This window comes from Puma concolor, chromosome C1, assembly GCF_028749965.1.
Source record: "Puma concolor isolate L17-30 chromosome C1, mPumCon1.1.hap2, whole genome shotgun sequence".
NCBI classification, from domain to species: domain Eukaryota; kingdom Metazoa; phylum Chordata; class Mammalia; order Carnivora; family Felidae; genus Puma; species Puma concolor.
The window spans coordinates 200,520,333-200,534,949 of record NC_141674.1 but is presented as its reverse complement, the minus strand read 5'-3'; the positions used below and the strand labels follow the sequence as shown (position 1 = coordinate 200,534,949).

The 14,617-nt window shown below is 36.3% G+C and overlaps 1 protein-coding gene across 2 annotated transcripts in view; it reads right to left on the bottom strand.

Moving 5' to 3' along the window:
• Window positions 1–14,617, bottom strand: part of SPAG16 (sperm associated antigen 16) — a 1,014,588-nt gene that overhangs the window by 15,741 nt on the left and 984,230 nt on the right. The gene's annotated exons all lie outside the window — the stretch shown is intronic.

The window sequence follows — 14,617 nt, the reverse complement described above, 5'->3', positions numbered from 1 at the left end:
ACGTCTGCCCCCCATTTATCAGTTCTAAGTAGTTTTTCGGTGGAGGCTTTAGGGTTTTCTCTATATAGTATCTTGTCATCTGCAAATAGTGAAAGTTTCATTTCTTCCCCACCAATTTACATGCGTTTTCTTTATTCCTTTCTTTCTTTCTTTCTTTCTTTCTTTCTTTCTTTCTTTCTTTCTTTCTTCTTTTCTTCTTCTTTCTTTCTTTCTTTTTCTTCCTTCCTTCCTTCCTTCCTTCCTTCCTTCCTTCCTTCCTTCCTTCCCTCCCTCCCTCCCTCCCTCCCTCCCTCCCTCCTTCCTTCCTTCCTTCCCTCCCTCCTTCCTTCCTTCCTTCCTTCCTTCCTTCCTTCCTTCCTTCCTTCCTTCCTAGTGCTCTGGCTAGGACTTCTAGTACTGTGTTGAAGAAAAGTGTTGAGTGTGGACATTCTTAACTTGTTCTTTATCTTAGCAGAAAATGTCTCCATTTTTCACCATTAAATATGATGTTAACTGTGAATTTTTTATATGGCCTTTATCATGTTTAGGTATGTTCCCTCTAAATCTACTTTGTTGAGGGTTTTTATCATAAATGTATATTGTAAATGTCACATTCTTTTTCTGCATCTGTTGACATCATATGATTTTTATTCTTTCTCTTGTTGATGTGATGTATCATGTCGTTTGGTTTGAGATTGTTGAACCACTCTTTCACCTTGAGAATAAATCCCAGTTGATCATGTTGAGAGATTTTCTTAAAATGTATTGTTGGATTCAGTTTGCTAATATGTTGTTGAGGATTTTAGCATCTATGTTTATCAGAGATAACTTCCCTGTAGTTCTCTTTTTGTTGTTGTTGTTGTGGTTTTTTTTTTTTTTTTTTTTTTTTTTTTTTCTTGTTTTACTATCTGGTTCTTTATCTGGTTTTACTATCAGGTTAATGGTAGCCTCAGAATGAATTTAAAAGCTTTCCTTCTCTTCTATATTTGGAACAGTTTAAGAAGAACAGGTATTGAATTTTCATTAAATGGTTGCTAGAATTCACCTTTGAAGCCATCTGGTCACAGAATGTTTGTTGGGAGTTTTTATTTATTTATTATTATTAATGATTAAATTTCAGTGCTGGTAATCTCTCTGTTCAAATTTCTATTTTTTCCTGATTGAGTTTTGGGAGGTTCTGTTTCTAGGAATATATCCTAGGTTGTCCAATTTGTTGGCATATACTTTTCCATAATATTTTCTTACAATCCTTTGTATTTCTGTGATCTTCATTGTTATTTCTCCTCTTTCATTTCTAATTTTGTTTATTGAATCATCTCTTTTTTTAATGTATCTGGCTAAAGGTATCAATTTTGTTTATCTTTTCAAAAAACAGGTCCTGGTTTCATTGATGTGTTCTACCATTTTTTTAGTTTCTATTTCATTTACTTCTGCTCTAATCTTCTATATTTTCTTTCTTCTACTGGTTTTGGGTTTTGTTTTTTCTTCTTCTATCTCCTTTAGGTGTAAGTTTCAGTTGTTTATTTGAGATTTTTCGTGCTTCTTAAGGTAGGCATATATTGATATAAACTTCCCTCTTCGGACAGCTTTTGCTGTATCCCAAAGATTTTGGACTGTTGTGTTTTCATTGTCATTTGTCTCCATGGATTTTAAAAAATTTCCTCTTTGATTTCTTAGTTGAACTATTCATTGTTTAGTAGCATGTTATTTAACCTCCATGTATTTGTGTTCTTTCCAGATTTTTTTCTTGTGGTTGATTTCTAGTTTCATAGTGTTGTGGTTGGAAAAGATGCATAGTATGATTGATCTTTTTTAATTTGTTGAGACTTGATTTGTGGACTAATTTTTGATCTATTCTGCATAATGTTCCATGAACACTTGAAAAGCATGTGTATTCTGCTGTTTTAGGATGGAATATTCTGAATATAACTGTTAGATCCATCTGGCCCAAAGTATCATTCAAAGCCACTGTTTTCTTGTTGGTTTCCTGCTTGGATGATCTATCCATTGATATAAGTAGAGTGTTAAAATCTCCTACTATTACTATATTATAATCAATACTTATTTTATGTTTGTTATTAACTGCTTTAGGTATTTGGGTGCTGCCCATGTTGGATGCGTAAATATTTACATTGTTATATCTTATTGGATTGTTCCCTTTAGGATTATATAGCGTCCTTCTTTTTCTTTTGTTGTAGCCTTTTTTTTACAGTCTATTTTATCTGATACAAGTTTTGCTACCCTGGCTTTCTTTTCACTTCCATTTGCATAGTAAATGCTTTTCCATTCCTTTACTTTCAATCTGAGTGTGACTTTAATTCTGAAATAAGTCTCTTTTTTCATTAAATTTTTTTAATGTTTATTTTTGAGAGAGAGAGAGAGTAGGGGAGGAACAGAGAGAGAGATAGAGAGAGGGAGATACAGAATCTGAAGCAGGCTCCACGCTCTGAGCTGTCAGCACAGAATCTGACACTGGGCTCAAACCCACAAACTACGAGATCATGACCTGAGATGAAATCAGCCACCTAACCAACTGAGCCACCCAGGAGCCCCTGAAATAAGTCTCTTGTGGGCAGCATTTAGATGACTCTTGCTTTTTTATCCATTTTGTCACCTTATGACTTTTGATTGGAGCACTTAGTCCATTTAAGTTTGTTTATTTATTTTGAGAGAGAGAGTGTGGGAGGGGCAAAGCGAGAGGTAGAGAATCCCTCTGCACTGAGGGTGCAGAGCCCAATGTGGGGCTTGAACTCACAAACCATGAGATTATAACCTGAGCTGAAACCAAGAGTTGAACACTTAACCGAGTGAGCCATTCAGACACCCCACATTTAGTCCATTTAAATTCAAAGTAATTATTGATAGGTGTGTATAGACTGCCATTTTGTTACTTATGACTGTTTTTTAGTTCTATTTCTTCTCTTGCTCTTTTCTCTCACAGTTTTCTGGCTTCCTTTAGTGACATTGATTCTTTTCCATTTATTTTTTGCATATCTATTACTGTTTTTTGATTCATGGTTACCATTAGGTTTTTGACTTATGGTTACCATTAGGTTTGTATATGATATCTTGTGCATATAGCCGTCTAAATTAAGCTGATGGTTATGTAACTTTGAATCCATTCTTCTCTCCTCCCTACATTTTAGGTATATGGTGTCATACTTCACATCCTTTTATATTGTGAATTCCTTGGCTGATTTTTATAGCTATACCTAATTTTACTGCTTTTGTGCTTTCTACTTTTTTTTTTTTTTTTACTATTACCTATGGTCTTTCCTTTCTGTTCAAAAAGTTCCCTTTAACGTTTCTTGTAGGGCTGGTTTAGTGGCCATGAATTTCTTTCATCTCTGATTGGTCCTTTTTAATGTTTTTTCTTTGTTAAGGGTCTCACTGAGGTCCTCCACTCTTTTCTCCAGTCTATTGAGTATCTTTACAACCATTGCTTTAAATTTTATATCAGGCATGCTACTTATCTCTGTTTTATTTAGTTCTCTTGCTGTGATTTTGTCCTGTTCTTTCATTTGGGACATATTCTTCTGTCTCCTCATTTTGTCTAACTCTGTGTCTGCTTTTATGTGTAAGAAAAGTCGGCTACATCTCTTGCTCTTGAAAATAGTGACCTTATAAAGAAGAGGTACTGTAGTGCCCTACAGTGGAGTTCCCCTGTTCACTAGAATCTGGTGCTTCAAGGGTGTCTCCTATGTTTGTTGCATTCACCATACTGTTGTGGCTTAGCTGCATTTGCCTTCAGTTTAGTCATCTGCAATGGCTTTCTTTGCCTGTTGTATGCAGAGTTTTGTGCCTGTGTTATTTATGGGCTAGTCTAGGGCTACCTTGGGCTTGAGTTGAGTCAGAACAGGCATTTGCTAGAGATGCAATAGCACAGAACTGCAGGGTACTTTCCCTGAGTTGTCCCCTGAGAAGCTTTTGTTTGTGGAGAGGGCCTGCAGTCAGATGTTATCTGTTCCCAGTCCATATTTGGGGCTGCATTTGGACTGGTGTGTGTGGTTATCTTTTCCTATTCCAGGGGCAAGAGTCACATTGGAATGGTGCTGGTCCTTGTCAGGGCTGCTTGCATATTGCCAGCTTGTGGTGCCACTTTGGAAGGGCTCCTGCCAAGGAAATACTGGAAATGTGGGATGCACATTGCCAACAAGGTCTGCCCTGATCTGCTGCAGGAGGGGACTTGAAGCTGCCTGACTGAGGCAGGCAGAGTTGGAGGGGGCAAATCTGCAAAAGCGTACAGGGATGGGGCATACAGTGCTATCAGTGTTTGCTGTGGGAGGAGACCTGGAGTTTTGTCCTGGCTAGAGGGGGTGTGTCTGTAGGAGAACACAGGGGTCAGAGCATGCTGATATAGCAAGTTAGTGAGTTAGGTGGAAAGTGTTGGTGCTATGCGAATTCCTGCAGGTGGCCTTGTATCTAGATTGAGGAGCAGAGAAGGGAAATTGCACTCACTAGCTCCTTTGTTCCTGGAGAAGTTTTCTAACAATTCCCATTCCTCCAGCACACACTCTGAGATGAGTAAACAAATCTCCCTCCTATATACCCCAGGCATTTTTCAAACCGCTGCTTCCATACATTATCTCTGTGGGGTTATTATTTGTGCTGTCTTTTTAAGGGCAGAGATTCAGTTTCCTATTGTCTTCCAATATCAGAGCCAAGACAGATTATTGTAAAGTTCCAGGGGGGTTAAACCCCACTGATTGTAAGTACTTGTGAAATTATGTCCCTCTGGTTTTCCAAGCCAAATGTTATGGGGATTCATCTTCCTGTGTGGGTTCCTATTGCTTGAGGTGCCTGGTATGAGGGTCTGTTTCTCTCCCCTCTCTGCAACCACCGTGTTCCTCATGTGGACAGTCCCACAGGTACTTTTATCTCCTGGCCACATCTCTGCCCTTCCTACACTATTCAATGTGGCCTCTTCTCTATATTTAGTTATGGAATCTGCCCTGCCAGTCTTCAGGTCATTTTCTGGGTTATTTACATTGATGTAACCAGTTGTATTTGTGGGATGAGGGGGCTTAGGATCCTCCTACTCCACCATCTTCTCTCTCTCCCTCACGTAGAACAGCTGAATAAAATAAATTTGTAGTGAAGTCTTGCAAAGATAGTGGTTCAGTAACACTTTCCAAGGTGGTATATTTACTAGCAAAAATGATGCCATTTGTAATGGAACATTTAAATAAGGAAAACAGATAGTGTAGGTCTTAAAATTTACTAAATAATGTTGGTAGGAATCTTTGATTTTTCTTTTTTTAATCTTTATTTATTTTAGAGACAAAGAGAGACAGAGACAGAGAACAAGCAAGGGAGGGGCAGGGAGAGAGGGAGATGCAGAATCTAAAGCAGGTCCAACCTCTGGGCTGTCAGCCCAGAGCCCGATGTTGGGCTCCAACCCATGAACCTTGAGATCAGGACCTGAGCTGAAGTCTGACACTCAACCAGCTGAGCCACCCAGGTGCTCCTTTATTAGAGGAGTAATTCAGTACACTAGTAAATGTATTTAAAGCTGAGATTATATGAAAGTTGAGCTTATTTGGAAAAGTCTTTCATTGAATAACTTACCCAATGAGCCATCAGTTATCAGGTACTATTAGCTAAGGCAACTGTAACTTCACATATTTTTTTTTAAGTTTATTTACCTATCTTGAGAGAGAGAGAGTGAGTGAGCACAAGCAGGAAGGGGCAGAGAGAAGCAGAAAGAGAACCCCAAGCAGGATCTGCGCTGATGGCACAGAGCTAGATGCAGGGCTTGAACCCATGAACCTCAGATCATGACCTGAGTTGAGATGAAGAGTCTGACGCTTAACCCACTGAGCCATTCAGGTACCCCTAGTTTCACATATTGTTTGGGTCAAGTGAATAGAATCCTATTTAATGAAATTAATTAAATGGTATATATCGAAACTATAAACTTATTGTTTAGAAAGTTAACTTAGGGGGCGCCTGGGTGGCGCAGTCGGTTAAGCGTCCGACTTCAGCCAGGTCACGATCTCGCGGTCCGTGAGTTCGAGCCCCGCGTCGGGCTCTGGGCTGATGGCTCAGAGCCTGGAGCCTGTTTCCAATTCTGTATCTCCCTCTCTCTCTGCCCCTCCCTCATTCATGCTCTGTCTCTCTCTGTCCCAAAAATAAATAAACATTGGAAAAAAAAAATTTTTAAAAATAAAAAAAAAAAAAAAGAAAGTTAACTTAGAAGACACTTTTCTTATTACCCTGTGTTTGTACACTTATATTAAAAAAAGGGTCACAAAATTCACTTATAAATATATCACGTTACAAAATATAATTTGACAGCAGTATTATGAGTCAACAGTTCCCTAAAACTGTGCAGTTTTCTATTATATCATCAAGAATAACATCATTCTGGATTAACACATATGTCTGCATGAATGAAATTCTGTTATAAGCAATAGAAGCAGACTCAAAACTTTTATGTTTATTACAAATAATGAAAATGTGAATGAAATACATCATTTCATTTCTCATTAAAATAACTTCAGTAATTTCTCATAATTGTTCATGCCTTGATTAAATTTTGAACAATATATTCCCCCAAACAAAAATACCCATTTTACATTTCATTCAAATTAGTTTCATACACAGATCATAGGAAATTTATCACAAATATACAAAAGTGAAGTCTATAAAAATTGTGTGCCATATATAAAATAACATATCAGAGAGGGGGAAAGAGGTTTTGATCAATAAGGAAATGATTTTTATACACATCAGAACCAATTTGAAGCAATTCTCTCGATCAATATAGATAGGCAGAAATGCTTCTCAGCATTTATTACCTGCAGAGAGTATTATTGATTAATTGTATTGATTTTTAGAATGCATGTGGAGAGGCATCTGTTGTTTCTTTAAAAGATGCCTCAAAATGAAAAGTATCAAGAAACTATTTAAGTTTTGAGGATTTGCATTAATGGCTCAACCTGGGTCATTACTCAGAATTTCAAAAACACCGTTGAAGGAGATGTGAAATTTGATTTAGTTTATTTTGCATCCTATTTCTAATCAATAAATTTCAGAAAAGAAATTAGTTGGGAATTTAACTTGCCCGAGCACCAGTAACAATTTATAAACTTTTCCAGTATTTTTACTACGTATATGCTTGCTAAAAGACCTTAACTTTTCTCTTATAAGGTTGTGCTGCTTGCACAAAGATTAATTTGTGTCAAAAGATAAACATATGTTAAGAAATAAATGCATTTTAAAATTCTCTGGCTAAAAACATACATAAAAATGACAATAGAGCAGGGAAAGCTTTGATACCTTGTTTTAGTACTATAGTCAAGCAGATATGTTTACCTTAACTTAGAGTAGATAATGTGAAATGGATACAACAGCTGTTGAAGATAAAATGTAACATTACTTACGCTTAGTATGGAATTTTATTAAGCAAGTAAATTTTGCTCCACAGAATATGTTTTATATGCTTGCTCTAAATAGTTTTAAATGAATATAATAATTATATATGTCTTTCACATGAAATTCATATCTTGTTTAAGAAGGCATTTCTTTGGCACCATAGAAACTCCTAAATTTTGGTAGGTCAATAAATACAAAACATAAAGTATTTCCTTGCTAGGAACAGAACTTTGGTTTTATAAAATATTTTCCCCTAGTAGGTGAGCATGAATGAATATCTTGAACAGGTGCTTTCCTACATGAGCTGTCTTCTAAATATTACAGAAATCCCTTGTGAGATGCACCTAAAGTCCTAAAAATGTTCGAACTAATTATTGAACCTATTTAGAATATCAACAGCCACCTGCTTTCATTAAGGAATCCTTGTAGACCTGTTTCCTAACTTGGTCCTCACCTATGCAGCTGATCAGTGTTGAAATAATATTTATTCAGGGACCCCATGCACCTGGAGCTTTGCAAAGATTTTAGAATATCATTTACTGATGTCAGAGGAAACATCATTACTGATGTCAGAGGAAAATCTAGTTTTTTTAAGTTTATTTTTTTAATATGAAATTTATTGTCAAATTGGTTTCCATACAACACCTAGTGCTTATCCCAACAGGTGCCCTCCTCAATGCCCATCACCCTCCCATCCCCCTTCCACCCTCAGTTTATTCTCAGTATTTAAGAGTCTCTTACGGTTTGCCCCTTCCCTCTCTGTAACTTTATTTTCCCCCCTTCTCCTCCCCCCTGGTCTTCTGTTGAGTTTCTCAGGATCCAGATATGAGTGAAAATATATGGTATCTGTCTTTCTCTGCCTGGCTTATTTCACTTAGCATAACACTCTCCAGCTCCATCCACGTTGCTACAAAAGGCCATATTTCCTTCTTTCTCATTGCCAAGTAGTATTCCGTTGTATATATAAACCACAACTTCTTTATCCATTCATCAGTTGATGGACATTTAGGCTCTTTCCATCATTTGGCTATTGTTGAAAGTGTTGCTACAAACATTGGGGTACAAGTTCCCCTTTGCATCAGCACTCCTGTATCCTTTGGGTCAATTCCTAGCAGTGCTATTGCTGGGTCATAGGGGAGATCTATTTTTAATTTTTTGAGGAACCTCCACACTGTTTTCCAGAGTGGCTGCACCAGTTTGCATTCCCACCAACAGTGCAAGAGGGTTCCTGTTTCTCCACATCCTCGTCAGCATCTAGAGTTTCCTGATTTGTTCATTTTAGCCGCATTTAGTAATGTTGAGCATCTTTTCATGTGCCTGTTGGCTATCTGGATGTCTTCTTTAGAGAAGTGTCTATTCATGTTTTCTGCCCATTTCTTCACTGGATTATGTGTTTCTAGGGTGTGGAGTTTGGTGATTTCCTTATAGATTTTGGATACTAGCCCTTTATCTGATATGTCATTTGCAAATATCTTTTCCCATTCCGTTGGTTGCCTTTTAGTTTTGTTGATTCTTTCCTTTGCAGTGCAGAAGCTTTTTATCTTGATGAGGTCCCAATAGTTCATTTTTGCTTTTAATTCCCTTGCCTTTGAAGATGTATCAAGTAAGAAATTGCTGCCGCTGAGGTCAGAGAGGTTTTTTCCTGCTTTCTCCTTTAGGGTTTTGATGGTTTCCTGTCTCACATGTAGGTGCTTCATCCATTTTGAGTTTATTTTTGTGAATGGTGTAAGTGGTCTAGATTCATTCTTCTGCATGTTGCTGCCATTGAAGATTTCCAGCCATTCCTTTCTGGACTGTCAAGTTTCAGTAGATAGGTCTGCTACTACCCTTATGTGTCTATTTTTGTATGTTAGGGCCCGTTTATTCCTAGCTGCTTTCAGAATTCTCTCTTTATCCTTGTGTTTTGCCAGTTTCACTATGATATGTCATGCAGAAGATCGATTCAAGTTACGTCTGAAGGGAGTTCTCTGTGCCTCTTGGATTTCAATGCCTGTTTCCTTCCCCAGATCAGGGAAGTTCTCCGCTATGATTTGTTCAAGTACACCTTCAGCCCCTTTCTCTCCCTCTTCTTCTGGAATTACGGATATTGTTCCATTTGATTGCATCACAGTTCTCTAAGTCTCCCCTCGTACTCCTGGATTTTTTCATCTCTCTTTTTCTCAGCTTCCTCTTTTTCCATAATTTCATCTTCTAATTCACCTATTCTCTCCTCTGCCTCTTCAATCCATGCAGTGGCCGCCTCCAGTTTATTTTGCACCTCATTTAGCATTTTTAATTCATCATGTCTTTTTTTTGGTCCCTTGATCTCTGTAGCAATAGATTCTTTGCTGTCCTCTATGCTTTTTTCAATCCCAGCAATTAATTTTATGACTATTATTCTAAATTCCTGTTCTGTTATATTGCTTAAATCGGTTTTGATGAATTCATTAGCTGTCACTACTTCCTAGAACTTCTTTTGAGGAGGATTCTTCTGTTTCATCAATTGGCTAGTTTTCTGTCCCTTATGCATTTTAAAAGCTTGTGTGCTCTGCACCTGTGAGCACTGCTGTATTAAAGGAGAGTCATACACTGTCCAGGGCCTGGCCCTTCAGGAGGTGTTTTTTCAGGGATTGTTACTTGCTCTCTGTTGTTGTGACTTTGGTTATTTTATTACCCTAATCGTAGTAATATTTTGGACCCTCTACCAGGTGTGCTTTGATTTGTTCCTTGGAGTAGCCCTATCTTTTTTCCAGCTTTCCCATTTTCTTCCTAGTAGATTCAATCTCTTTTCGTCCCAGGCTCTGGTGTTCAAAGTCCTTTGGCTTCTACATTTCTTTGTTTGAGAGACGTGGGATGTATGGATTCCCCCTACTTCCTCTTGGAAAATCTAGTTTTGGTTCATTTCTGGGGATCAGATAAACTATGGTAAAGTGTGGTTTAGAGCAAGTCATAGTCTGTGATATTTTCCCCCCATTTTTCATGAGTAGAGAAAGGACCCAAAGGCTTATATTTTTTAATAAAAATTTAATTAAAGCTTTATTTTTTAATATTTTAAAGTAATAAAACCACCTTTAGTGTTTTTTCATTTTTCACTATTTAAACCATAACATTTACTACATTTTAAGACTTAAAGAGTTCTAATATTTTAGGAGTTTTGATCTTCATGGACACTTGTGTCAGCACTAACTTCATTATGAAGAAATAGCACTTCTGAAGCATGGAGCATTTTCTGTGGGGAAGAAAATACTATCAGCCTTCCTTAGTCAACGTTGAGGTGTTGAATTAGTAATAATTGTATCCTTATTTTTAGAACTTCATCCTTCCTATTCCAGGGAAACATTATCCATTGGGTGAAAGTAGACAAGTAATGAGAAGTACAGTCGAGAGGGCCTCCTGGGTGGTTCAGTTGGTTAAGCATCCAACTTCATCTGAGGTCATTATCTCATGGTTTGTGAGTTTGAGCCCCGCATTGAGCTCTTTTCTGTTGGCACAGAGCCTGCTTTGGATCCTCTGTTTCCCTCTTTCTCTGCCTCTCTCTCACACTCTTTCAAAAATAAATAAACATTGAAAAAAATTAAAAAAAAAAAAAAGAATTACAGCCAAGATAATAGCACCTCCTCCCCAAAAGAAAAAAAAAAATCAAATGTGAAAGTCCTGTATAAGTTTACAGTGGCTAAATATTTAAACAAATCTGGTTTTTAGAAAATAATTAAATCTCTGAAATTGTAGACTGCCTAAATTCCAAATCTTTCATAACAATCCATTACTTGAGGAAATACAGACCTAATACCTAATTGATATGTTAACTTTAAAACAATTTCAAGGGGTTGATATTAAAAGATAAAATCACTGCTTTCCATTTATTGAATATCTACTGTTTTCTGAAAATTTTCTATTATGTAATTTTTAAAAACTGCATGTGAAGTAAACATTTTCATTTTTATAGGTAAAGATATTGAATCATAGTGAAGTTAAGTAACATCATCAAGATAACAGAGCTAGTGTTAGTGCAAGAATGACAACCCAAATTGTCTATAAACTTTTTCTATTCTACAGCCTGAGGAGAAAGGAAAGTATTTATGCCAGAAAGCTAAGCTAATTTGGCTGCTACATGAAGGGCTAAATATATATTAACTCATAATTCTGTGAAGTCATCTTTATGAATATCTAAAGTAATATTCTAGTATATTACAGCCTGATGACCTGGCTTTATATTCATAGAAAATTTAAACCAACATGTGATTAGTCTTTTTTAATACTTAAAAATTTAAATTTTATTTTAATTGAACTATAGTTGATATACATTGTTAGTTTTAGGTGTACAACATATTAATTCAACATTTTATTATATATATTACATGCTCACCATGATAAATGTATTTATCATCAGTCATTTTACAAAGTTATCACAATATTGGGGCACCTGGGTGGCTCATTGGTTAAGTGTCCAACTTTGGCTTAGGTCATGATCTCAGGGTTTGTGAGTTTGAACCCTGCTTTGGGCTCTGTGCTGAGAGCTCAGATTCTGGAAACGGCTTTGGATTCTGGGTCTCCCTTTGTCTCTACTTGCCCCTGGTCTCCCTGTGTCTCTGTCTCTTTCTCTTTCAAAAAATAAACAAACATTTAAAAAAATTCAAAACCCCAAAGTTATCGCAATATTATTAACTAGAGTCCTTATGTTGTATTTTATATTCCTGTGACTTATAACTGCAAACTTGTACCTCTTAATCCCCTGCATCTATTTCATCCATTCCCCTATGCCTTCCCCTCTGACAACTATCACTTTGCTCTCTGTATTTAGGGCTCTTTTTCCATTTTGGCTAGTTCTGTTTTTTAGATTCCACATATAAGTAAAAGCATACAGTATTTGTTCTTTTCTGATTTCACTAAAATAATGCCCTATAGGTCCGTCCAAGTTGTTGCAAAGGTCAAGATTTCATTCTTTGTTATGGCTGAATATTCTACAAACTGTGTGTGTGATGTGTGTGCCACATCTTAATCCATTCGTTTTTTTTTTTTTTTTTTAACATATGTTTATTTTGAGAGAGAGAAAGAAATAGAGCAAACGAGCGTGAGTGGAGGGGGGTCAGAGAGATAGAATCCCAGGCATGCTCTGGGCTGTCAGCACAGAGCCCAGGGTGGGCTTGATCTCACAAACCATGACATCATGGCCTGAGCTGAAATCAACAGTCAGGTGCTTAACCAAGTGGGCCACCCAGGCACCCCAGTTGGGTCATCTATTGACAGACACTTAGTTTGCTTCCCTATCTTGGCTATTATAAATGATGCTGCAATAAGCATAAGGGTGCATATATCATTTCAAATTAGTTTTGTTTTCTTTGGGTAAATACTCAGATTTAGAATTGCTGAATCATATGGCATTTGTTTTTAATTTTTTGAGGCATCTCCATACTGTCTTCCATAGTAACTGCACCAATTCACAATCCCACAAAGAGTGTACCAGAATTCCCTTTTCTCCACATTCTTGACAACACTTACTTCTTTTTTGACACTCTCATTCTGATTGGCGTGGAATAATATGTAATTGTGATTTTGATTTGCATTTCCTTGATGATTAGTAACATTGAGCATCTTTTCATGTGTCTGTTGGCTATCTATATGAGTCTTTTTTGGAAAAAATGTCTCTTCAGGTCCCTTTCTGCCCATTTTAAAATATGATTTTTTTTTGGTGTTGAGTTACAGGATTCTTTGTATATTTTGAATATTAACCCCTTACCAAATATAACATTTGTAAATATCTTCTCCCATTCAGTAGGTTACCTTTTTATTTTTTTGATTGTTTCTTCTGCTGTGCAAAAGCTTTTTAATTTGATGTAACTCTAGCTGTCAAATTTGCTTTTATTTACCTTGCCTGAGGAGCCAAAAAATGTATTTCTAAGATTGATGTTCAAGAGTTGTTTTTATTCTCTTTCAGGAATATTGTAATTTCAGGTCTCATACTTAGCTTTTTAATCCATTTTGACTTTACTTTTGTATATGGTGTAAGGAAGTGGTCCAGTTTTCCCAGCACCATTTATTGAAGAGACTCTCTTTTCCACATTGTATGTATTGTCTCCTTTATCATAGATTAATTGACCATAATATTACGGGTATATTTCTGAGATCTCTATTCTGTTCCATTGACCTGGGTATTTTGCTGCCAGTACCATACTTTTTTGATTACTATACTATTCCAGTGTAGTTAGAAATCTGGAAGCATGATACCTCCACTTTGGTTTTTTCTCAAGATTGCTTGCCTAATTTGAGTCTTTTGTGGATCCATGTAAATTTTAGAATTATTTGTTGTAGTTCTGTGAAAAATGCTATTTACATTTGATAAGGATTACACTGAATATGTAGAATGCTTTGAGTAGTATGAACATTTTAACAATATTCTTCCAATTCATGAGCATGGTATATCATTCTATTTGGAATGTTCTCAATTTCTTTTATCAATGTCTTCTAGTTTTCAGAGTACAGGTCTTTTAGGTCCTTGATCAAATCTACTCATAAGTATTTTATTCTTCTTAATGCAATTTTCAACAAATTAGTTTTCTTATTTTCTCTTTATGCTACTTGATTATGTGTTGTGTCATCTGCAAATAGTGACAGTTTTACTTGTTTCTAACCAATTGGAGTGTCTTCTATTTCTTTTTATTGTCTGACTTCTGTAGCTTGGACTTCTGGTTCTATACCAAATAAAAGTCATGAAAGTGGGCATCCTTGTCTTTTTCCTGATCTTAGAGGAACAATGATCAGCTTTTCAAAGCTAAGAATGATGTTAGCTATGGGTTTCTATATATGGTTTTTATTATGTTGAGGTATATTCATCCTATACCCACTTTGTTGAGAGTTTCTGTCATGAATGAATGTTGAATTTTGTCAAATGTTTTTTCTGCATATTGAGATATGATTTTTATCTTTCATTTTGTTAATGAAGTGTATCACTTTGATTTGTGTTTATTGAACTATCTTTGCATCCTGCAAAAACTCCCACTTGATCTTTGTGAATAATACTTTTGATGTATTTTTTGAATTTGGTTTGCTAATATTTTGAGGATTTTTGCATCTATGCTCATCAGCATAATGTTCTGTAATTTTCTTTTTTTGTAGTGTCTTTATCTTGTTTTGGTTTTAGAGTGATACTGGCCTCATAAATGAACTTGTAAGTGTTCCTTCCTCTTCAGTTTTTTGGAATAGTTTGAGAAAAATAAGTGTCCTTTTCACCAGGGAATCATCTGGTCCTTGACTTTTGTTTATTGGGCATTTCTTGATTATTGAT